We start from the raw sequence: 10824 nt of genomic DNA, 5'->3' as shown, positions 1-10824 counted from the left end.
CAAGTTGTGTTATTGATTCATGCATACATACATATATAATTTTGTGCACGGTGCACACATTTAATAAAATTAAAATTTTCACTACAATGACATGAAAGCATGGCTTCTCATTTGATCGGGTCTTCAAATCAACTGGAATTCAGTCCATACATATTTGCATTTCTTTTTTCTTTTCTATATATATAAATTTTGATTTTATTTTTTAAATAAGAAATAATACATTTGATAATAATGATAAATATATATTGTAACAATATGGATCCCTCATGCAGGGTAGAGGTTTAAGTTATGCTTATCACTAATTGTTTGGGAATGTAAGCTAATGAGGTGGAAATTGAAAATAAAAGGTATGTCGACGCAACTCGGTTATCAATGGATCATTATCTTTCAAGGAAAATTAGACTTGAGACCGGACTAATGATTTACTGACATAGGGAACAAAAAGAGAATTGGGAGGAGAGAAATGGGAACCAATCCCAAATCCATATCCCAAGCTAATGCAGTGTCTCATTACTATTAAAGTATCCCAAATCCTTTATGTGTTGAGGCCAATAAAATATGTAGGCATCAAAGTTTGGCAAGTAAGACTCTTGACTCTCTATTATTAAAGTATTGTTATTTCTTCTAATTGGGTCTATGATCCAATATGATTTCAATAGTCATATCAGCATTTTGCTTTTATGTAATCTGATATGATTCATAACTCAGATCATGAGTTATAAAATGTTCTTTTTTATTTGTTTTCTAACCAGGTATGTTAATAACACTCTTATATGTTTAAAGAAAAAATTTCCATTTAAAATGCTTCTAAAAAATAAAAGATGTTCTAGAGACAATATTCTACGAGGTTGATAAGAAGATGGATTTTAGATTGAATATTCTTGTTGGCTGAATTTTGTTCTTTCCTAGGATTTTTTTCTCTGCTGTTTTAAATCTGTTACAAGTTTGTGTGTCCTAACTCCATTAATTAATTCTGTTCCATTATACTTTTGTCCCTTTTGTCTAGCTTCATGGGAAGGAAGTAGTTGTTGAGTGCAAATTTGATGGTGACCGCATTCAAATCCATAAAAATGGGAAAGATATACACTTCTTCTCAAGGTAGTTACTGGCCTAGTAGTTTCAAATAATTTTCTGCTCTTTGATATTTTTTGGTTGTTTTTGTCACTTTGATTAATTCTTTTTGTTATCTTTACATTGAAATATTTATATTATATTTCATTGATTGTCTTTGACTTCTTAAATGCTCCATTGTATCTGCATCATCTGAACTGATGTCACCATTGTTAACCCAATAGATTTTAGTTTAATGTAATTCACAATTTTATGTCATTTATACAGGAACTTTCTTGACCATCCTGAATATGCGCATTCCATGTTGGATGTTATCATGCAAAATATTCTTGTTGACAGGTAATATTTTAACACTAACTTCACACTCAAGAACTTCACACTCAGCAACCATATGATATCTAGTTACCTTTTGTTTCTTAGGATTCTATTAGTCTGGATCATGCAGTGAATACCAATCATATATTTTAACACCAATTTTCTGCTTTTTGTTTCTTATGAATACCAATCATGCCACTGTAGAAGCAACATTTACAATTGATATCAGTACTTCACAAGGTTACTTCACTTGGTTCTCTATTGATAATTAAACAATCTCCAACCACATCCTGACCCTTGAGGTTTTTAAAGAGGCAGAGTATTAACATATAGTATTATTGCAGAAGTGCAAATCAATCTTTGCAGTCAAAACAAATAACAAATAACAAATATTGGAGTCAGAAAAGAGAGCTTGGGAAAGTTCCTCGAATTATGAACATATAGGGGCTTCTTGCATTTTTTTTACACATATTGTCACCAACCTTTTGATCCTTCAGTAAATAATTGGGATGTGAAGTATTTTTGCTGTATCATGAACTACTTATTTTATTGTTTCCATAAATAACTTTCCTCAATAATTTGTTTGATACCAGTGCAAACCACATTATCTAAGCAACCTTCCCTCCACATTGTTCTCTTACTTTTATTGCCCTTAAATATTTTTCTTTCTGCTGCATTTTTGAACACCAAAAGTTGGAATGAATATGGACCTTTTTATCTTTTTGTTTCTTTACTTATTAGATCTTTGCAATTTATTTATTTATTTTTGAGTGGTTTCTTCCAATTAGGAAATTTTTTTATCATTTGTTGGAGCCTGTAATTGGAAATTTAGTGATATAATTTGACATGATTCGGTGCATACTAAGCTACCAATAGAAACTTGTTATAAAAAAGCTTTGTAAATGGTCTAAGGGTTTTATGTTTTAATTATGGTCAGTCTGTGTAATGCCTGGTGCTTGGTATTGATAATGGTGGATATTCTTCACACGTGCTTCTCCTTCTTACCAACTAAAGCAAGAATAGCAAGATCATGAGACGAAGGACATAATGGTCCTATATGTGTATTGCCTTTCTGTGTCTCCCAGTACATATCATTTTTCCTATGTTAGTACAAAGAGCCAAAAAGGTGTGAGCATACATTTTTATGAAAATGATTGGGGCCCACAGGTTTTGCTGGCCTAATCAACTCCTATTGTTGAATGGTTGCCTCGTGTCTGACTTTTTCAAAATATTTTTGGAAGTATATCAGTTTAAAGGCATTTGAAAATCTTAATGGCGGAGTTATTTGGTCTGATGCATGCTGAACTCTCAAATGGAGTGATCATTTCTTAGACCATGATTCTTTAAACAAATTTAACATTTAGCATGGAATTGGTTTTTAATAGTGTGACACTAGATTCCACCAATGCAATTTCGGCTTGTCTCTTGAGCATGCCAGTGCCCCAGAACAATACCTGAATGTTTAGAAACATCAATTTTTATCATTCACTTTTTTTTTCCCATACCATTTTCTTGACTTAATCTTGAATTTGTTTGTAAATATGCTAATCTTTTTCACTCATCAATGTTCCTTTCAGGCCATCCATGGATCTTGCTCTACACTGACCGCACATTAAGGACGCTATCTATAAAGTCGAAATGAAAGAGCCGGTCACCACCACCACCTTCCCAGCTACTAGCCACAACTAGACTGGAGGAGCAGAATGACCGCAGGACAGCCTATGATTCTTTTGGTGAGACTACCGATCCAGCATCGTTGCCTGGAAGTTTGAGTCGCAAGACTAAAGAGCAAGACGACTCTGGTGCCAGGACGACATCTTGTACTTATGGAAGGACTGAAGAGCAACCTTCCCTCCATATTGTCCTCAATAAAAGTAAGAGAACAATATCGAAGGGTTTTATGGAAGGACTCGAACAATGGGAGCTTATAGTGATGCCAGGACGACATCTTGTACTTGTTAGTACTTATTTTTGGATGGTTGGAACTAAAATGTGTAATGGGAGTAGTTGGTTTTTCCTGTATTATGTATGAAATTAAATTATTGACGTTGGATTACACTTGGTTTGTATGGAATTTGTAATAAATATATAATTGGACGTTCAATATTAATTTTTTGGATGGTTGGAACTAAAATGTGTGCACGTTGTTGAATGCTTGATAACATATTTAGCGTTGATGGATTATATTGTTTATACAGGGTACAGGTTGTATTAATAATGAATACAGGTTGTTTAGAAAAAAAAAATTAAAAAAAACACGTTAAAGTATTTGGCCACCAAATATTTTGGTAGCTAAATATGTTTGTCAAATGTTTTGGTGACTAAGAATTTAGTAGCAAAAACATAACCCAATGCACTTTTAGTGACTAACACTTTAGTCGCCGAATGCACCTTTTGCCGACTAAAAATAGTTTCGTAGCCAAATGTGCTTTCAGCGATTAATTATTTAGTAGCTGAAGGTGACACCTTCCCCGACCACAACAACTTAGTAGCCAAAAAGCCTCATTCTGCGACTAAAGGTTTTAGTGGCGGAAACATGGCATTTGCCGACTAAACTAATATTAGTAGCCAAATGTAGTCACTTTCGGCCACCAAACGAAATTTGGTCGCCAATACTATCGTCGACAAGGTAAAGGCGACGAGCTTGGCGACAAAATATTTTAGTCGCTAAATCGTTTCAGTGACTAAATATTGGTCAGACTTTTGGCGACCAATATTTTAATAGCCAAAAGTGACATTTCTTGTAGTGCTTGCAGTATCACTGTGGAACACATCTTGCTTGGTCAAACAGTCACTTTCGATGCATGTTGCATAAATTTATTTAGCAAATTATATTAAACCCCTCAAACTATTGACTATTTACACTTTATTTCCTAATATTTTAAACTTAACAATTACCCCTTTTAAAATATTTAAATTTCAACATTAATCGTTTGTCAACTATACATTTTAGTCAAAAAATAAAAAAGTTACTATAAGTTGTCACATCATTATCTCTACTTTTCTGCACATCTTTTCATAAAAAGTAAAAAATCACTAAAATAGTATGTTCCCAAACGAAATTGCCATTTTATTAGTTATATGTCAGATATTTAGATGAAAAATTGTCAAGTACCATGCACATGATAATTATATTAAATTTTATGATCAAATTACTCTATTTTATCTTTTGTAAAAATTTAATATAATTATCATGTACACAACACTAAACAATTTTTCATCTAAATATCTAACAGATGACTAACATAAAGACTTAATGTTCAAATTCATATAGTTTGAGAAAGATAATTATTGGGTTTAAAACATTAAAAAGATAAAGTGCAAATGGTCAATAATTTGAGGGGGTATAATAGAATTTGCCTATTTATTTATTTTTTTCAAATGTTTGGCAGAGGGAGTCATTTTCATGAATTCAAAATGTAACATTAAATGTTGACTGTTTTCTATGTCCAGTTGGGCAGCCCAACTGGATCATCTAGTCCGGCTTATTTAGGATTCATTTTAGGTCTGTCTTGATAATCTAAATTAATGATTGTGTAGAACTTATCGAGCACTTTGTCTTTGCAAAAAATTATGTTGATCGGATATCGATAGTTACTTGATCAAATCACATTTTTGTCAACAATTTTTTTTTTTAAATCATATTTTTCGTTAACAGAAATATAAATTGATTAAATAACTATCAATATCTAACCAATGTGATTTTTTATAGAGAAAAAGTACTTGATAAGTTCTACACGTTGAACGGTCTGTGATTGGCTCACAAAAATCCAATAGCACAGGCCAGTCTGATTAAAACTGGAGATGAGCCTAGGCGATACAAATGATATCTAGTGTCTCTTTCCAAATGTCACTACTAAGATAATGCAACTGATCCATTTTTTTCATTTTGGCACAATTACTCCTCCATTAATTTTTAATACATTTTTTTTTCTGTTTTTTTTTTTTTGTGTTTTTGTGTTGCTAACCCATTGAAGACCGAACAAACATGGACATTGGTTGTCATATGAAGTTATCCCGTAAATTTTTCGATTTTAATTTTCATGATACATTGAGGACAATGCATCATTTAGGTTTAGGAGAGGCAATAATTATTTTGAGCTTAATTTTTGTTTTTGTTTACCATAATGAATAAGTTGTTTTTGCCCAAAAAAAAAAAAAAAAAAAAAATCAATAAGTTGCTATTAAAAAAAAAAATATAGGTGCTTATGGTAATATTTTATTCTATGCATTTAGTGGTTGTGCTAGTTGTGAATATAATTCTTATATATTGACATGAATATTTCACCATAATTCAACTTCTATGTGACTATCATGTGATATTGTGGGTTCCCTTACGTTTTAGATGGGTGATGGGTTGGGTTTTATATGTATACGTAACATTTGTCATGCGAATTCATTTAGAAGATGAAAAAAAATGATGAAATTAATTTGGTGATAAATATTATTGGGAAGGGATTTGAAAAGCAAAAGGAAAAAGATAAGTAAAATATAAATAAAATATATTTATATTTCAAATTCATTCTCAAATCCTTCATCAAAACACAGCGTTAGATAAAATTCATGGGATCCCCCACAAAGTTAAATTTCACTACTTCATTTACTAAAGAGAAAGAACAAGAATTTCATTTGTCTGATAAACTAAACAGTCTATAAAGAATACGTAAAAACAGCTTTACTTAGATTGTTCGCCTTGATATGGGCATTCTTCTTGGTACAACCATAATGTTTTGCTAGTGGAAGGAATTACAAGCAAACCTTATTTAAGATAGTGATAAATATTGAAGTTTAGTGCCCTTATTTCCTTCATAACCTTCACTTGGTGTTCTTAATTGAAGTTGACTGGGTATTTAGGCTGTTTGTTTGGTAGAAAGAGTCCCCAATGTTTCTCAAGCTCCGGGTTCTTTTGATCCTCATCAAACATAGCAAAAATGTATGTTTCTATAGGCCTTCCTGGCTTTTTGGGGGTTCCTCCTTTCACATGCTGAATCAAATTGTTATTGTAGGTCCTTGCATTATCAATTGATGTAGCAGTTCCACCAGCTGTAGGCCATCCACTCTCAGACACAACAATCTCCAAAGAGCCACCACCTGCATTCTCAAGCGCCGAGTAAACAGCATCCAACATAGCATCAAACAGATTTCTGTACCCAAGTGAGCCATCTGTCACCAAAACCGAGGGAGCTGTGACTAGAGCGTAATCAAGACGAATGCCTTTGGTGTTGCCTGCATAACTGAAATACGGGTACAAGTTAAGGAGCAATGGGGCACCATTGTTTGGCAAGAAACCAATGATGGGGTCAAGAAACGATCGAATTTCAGGCTTAAAAGAGCCTTTTGATGGAGGAAAAGAGTTTCCAAGTAATCCAGTGAGGATGGCAGTGGAAACTTTGATTTGGTTCCCAAGGCCAGCTGCAACAATAGCGGTGCGCACGTTTCGCATGGCGGGGAGAAGAAATGGCGCTGTGTTGGGATTTGATGGATCGACTTCATTTCCAACCGCGATGTACCTGAATTTGACATTGCCATAGTTTTTGACATTGTTTTCGACCCATGTATTTGCTTCGGCTTGGTTAGAAGCTAGTCTCTGGAGATCAGTGTTTGGAACACCGAGCATGAGCTCAATGTAGGAGCCTCTGAGGGCTTGAAGAGCAGCTTGGTTTGGGTCAAAGAGTCGCATTCTTCGGATGCCGTTTTGGTTGTAAAGAGCTACAACATCTTGTTGAGATGGTAATCCGCCGCCAAGCATTCCATAGCAAACCCCTGTTTGGGCACCTGCAACATTATATTAACAAAATAGTAAGAGTCACACATTAGGTTTGTTTTGTACGATAATTGTGTTCTCAATCTTTGAATATATGGAAGTTAGGACTTTTGAAAAATCATAGTATGGTTACCAATGTAAAGAATCAAACCAATTTTCTTGAGAACTTTCATAATACAAATAAACAAATGAAATGATTTTTGTGGGTATGGGTGTTGGGTGGCACATAACTAGTTTCAGAAGATCTATATTGAAATAGTTTTTGTATAATCTTGTATTAGCAAAATAATCAAACAGTGATCAAAATTTTTACATCTTGATATTAGAGATCCTAAAAATTCTACGAAAATTTATATCAAATGTCTCATATGGGTGTGGGATCCACATTATGTGGGTCCTATGTCAGTTCTACACCTATATGAGACATTTGGTAGAAATTTTAATAAAATTTTTAGAATCTTTAACATTTTTGCTCTTTAAAAGGGTTAAAATGGTTGATGTGATGTAAGACTCCCTCTCTCTCAAACTAAATCCTCCCCTGTACCAAAATAATCACCTTGTAGATTTTTTGAAAATTAATTTATTTGTTTTTCGTGTTTTTAGTTATTTTTTTAATATTTTAAATATATATTTTTTAATTTCTAAATGCACATAACTTAGATGTACTCAAAAAATAAAATATTTGTGAAAAAATATGCTAAAAATTCAATAAATACACAAGAACATGAAAATGTATTGAATTTATATATATCTATATATATATATATATGGTATTTGATGACCTTTTTAAAAAAAAAAAAATTCCATAAATATTATACTTTTTAAGTATATCTAGATTAAGTGCATCTAAAAAAAAAAATTTAAAATATTAAAATTTTTGATAAAAAACAAAAAGTAATTTTTTGAAAAATGTACTCAATTTTTTGAAATCAAACAAGATAAATAATTTTTTTTTTTTTAAAAAAAAAAAATCAACAATGTCGAATGATCATTATTGTTATTGGCTCTTCTTTGTATGCCCCCTCAAATTTTTTATTTTTTATTTAGAAACCCTACAATGGAAAGAGATATTTAGTGTAATCATGACACCATTTAGCTATTTTTTATTAATTTAATTATAGGGAGTCTTATTTATAAGTTCTTTTTTAGACACTTATGATAGGCTAAGTCCTGTGTAATTTATTATAGAGTCTCAAGTCCTATTTAGATAGGAATGTATTTCACAAGATTCTACATAAACGCAACGTGACGCGACACTTACATAAACGTAACGTAACGTGACACCTATATAAATGTAACGTAACGTGACACTTATATAAACGTAACGTGACACATACATAAACGTAACGTAACGTGTCACGTTACGTTTCGCAAACTTAATGAGTTTTTATTTGTTTAAATTGAATGTGAAAATGTTGCTGGTTTATGTTGGTGTCACGTTACGTTTCATATAAATATAATCTATGGTAACATTCAATATCCTATATAGGAAATTGAATCCTGCCATAGATTATAGGTGTCACATTACGTTTATGTAGGTGTCACGTTACGTTACGTTTATGTAGATATGATCTATGGTAACATTCAATTTCCTATACAAGAAATTGAATGTTGCCATAGATCATAGGTGTTACGTTACGTTTATGTAGGTGTCATGTTACGTTACGTTTATGTTGATATGATCTATGGTCACGTTACGTAAAGGTGTCACGTTACGTTTATGTAGGTGTCAGGTTACGTTACGTTTATGTAGGTGTCAGGTTACGTTACGTTTATATAGATATGATCTATGGTAACATTCAATTTCCTATATATGGTTTTATTAGTATTTATGATATTACAACTAATATTGAGGGTAAATGTGTCAACAAACTTCCCACATGACTCATGGGAATATAAGTTTTTTAGTAGGATCATATGTAGCATAAGTCTCCCTAATAGGACTTATAAATAATTTTCCCTTAATTATATGGGGTTGTTTGCAATGATATAAATAAGTGTATTTCTAATTTTTTACGAAAAGATATATAGAAAAATAAAAAGATAATGTGAACCCCCCCCCCCCCCAACCTATCCACCCAAAAAAAATGTGCTATTATCCAACTTCCCAAACAACCTTATCGTCTCCACTACTGTAATATAGAATTTTTCACCTTACATTGCGATACATGAGAACATTCTATTAAAGAAAGAGAAAGACAGAGAGAGGGGTATGGAGACTGAGACCTGTTAGGTCCAAGGTAGCCATTAATACCCAAGGAGAAGCATTGTAGCAACCATGGAAGACATTTTACCAGAAAAATATAACTTATATACGGAGAAGATAAAGAAACAAAGCTAAGACAATATGCAAATGTGTTGCAAAAACACTATGAACTTGGTTCATTTTATAGAGAGGAAGAGGCTTTGATCTTGAGGTCTCAAGTGATGAAAGTCCCCACCACACTATTTCCAAGTTAATCAATTCCATGTATATCAGACTTCTTTTTTGTTGTTTTGTTGTATTACATGTATATCAAGCCAATGGCTTATTTTGTGTAAAGTTAGTACTCTCTTTTTGTAACCAAGTGTTGACTAGAAAAATTGTAAGCCTATTGGGCATTTACTTTTGTTGTTAACATGTAATACCTTTTGTAAGAATACTTTGATGATTGTAATATGAAATCTCTTCTATTTATCGTGAATGTATGTTGTGATGAGTTTATTTTTTAGGGCGTTACAATAAATAAATGAGTTAAGTGGTTCATGTTTAGTCATAAACTAAGACAATTCTCTAATGATTAAGTCACGTCCAAGTTGAGATAAATATTGAGTCAATTAGATTATATCAGTTTTACTGTTTAGCAAAACTATATACCCTTAAGCAAACTCTTATATATTTTATTACTATAAAAAATAATATATATATATATATATATATATTTTTATATATTCAACAATTTAATAAATAAATGAGTTAAGTGGTTCATGCTTAGGTATAAATTAAGACAATTCTCTAATAATTAGGTCATGGCTAAGTTGAGACAAATGTTGAGTCAATTAAATTATGTCACTTTTAGTGTTTAACACAATTATAAATTCTCAATAATTTTAAATATAAATATAAAATTTTATCAAAGTTTTAATTTTTTCAATAACTATGCATAAACATGTACATATTTATTATTTTATTATAAAAAATACTAACATATATTTATGTACCGATTAAATAAATAAATGAGTTAAGTAGTTATAGTGATCCCGAGTTTTCCCTTTTATGTATAGTATTCCGGACTTGGGTTCCATGATTGAGTATTGTTGTATATGTCTCATTCCGTCCTTTAATTCTTTGTATATAAGTTTTAGGATGTGTTGGGCAGGTTTGTAACAGGTTAGTTGTGATTTGAAACAAATGGTTGCTGCCCAGTTTTTGGTGTCTTCGCTCGAGCGAGCTCTGTGTTTTGGTTCCTTCGCTCGAGCCAGGGTTTCTTCGCCCGAGCGTGCATCTGCGTCTAAGTTTAGACCTGAAGGTTGTGTTTCTTGGCCCGAGCGAGCGAGCTGTATGTTTTGGGTTTTTTCACTCGAGCTAGCTCGAGCGAGCATTCTTGCGCTCGAGCGTGCTTCTGGGTTGTAGACCTAAAGCTTTGTGTTATTGGCTCGAGCGAGATTTCTTTGTGTCTGGTCGCTCGAGCGAG

At 32.4% G+C, this 10824-nt stretch overlaps 1 pseudogene across 1 annotated transcript; it reads right to left on the bottom strand.

The window, feature by feature from the left end:
• Positions 1-5952: 5952 nt before the first annotated feature.
• On the bottom strand, positions 5953-9460 carry LOC114307132 (glucan endo-1,3-beta-glucosidase, basic isoform-like; annotated as a pseudogene). Its single transcript, XR_014343087.1, has 2 exons — positions 9377-9460; positions 5953-7161 (listed from the first exon to the last, which is right to left on the bottom strand). The product of XR_014343087.1 is annotated as a glucan endo-1,3-beta-glucosidase, basic isoform-like (transcript).
• Between the last annotated feature and the right edge of the window lie 1364 nt (positions 9461-10824).

This window comes from Camellia sinensis, chromosome 10 (genome assembly GCF_055761805.1).
Source record: "Camellia sinensis isolate YWXY chromosome 10, ASM5576180v1, whole genome shotgun sequence".
NCBI lineage: Eukaryota > Viridiplantae > Streptophyta > Magnoliopsida > Ericales > Theaceae > Camellia > Camellia sinensis.
This window is presented reverse-complemented; position numbering and strand designations above follow the sequence as displayed.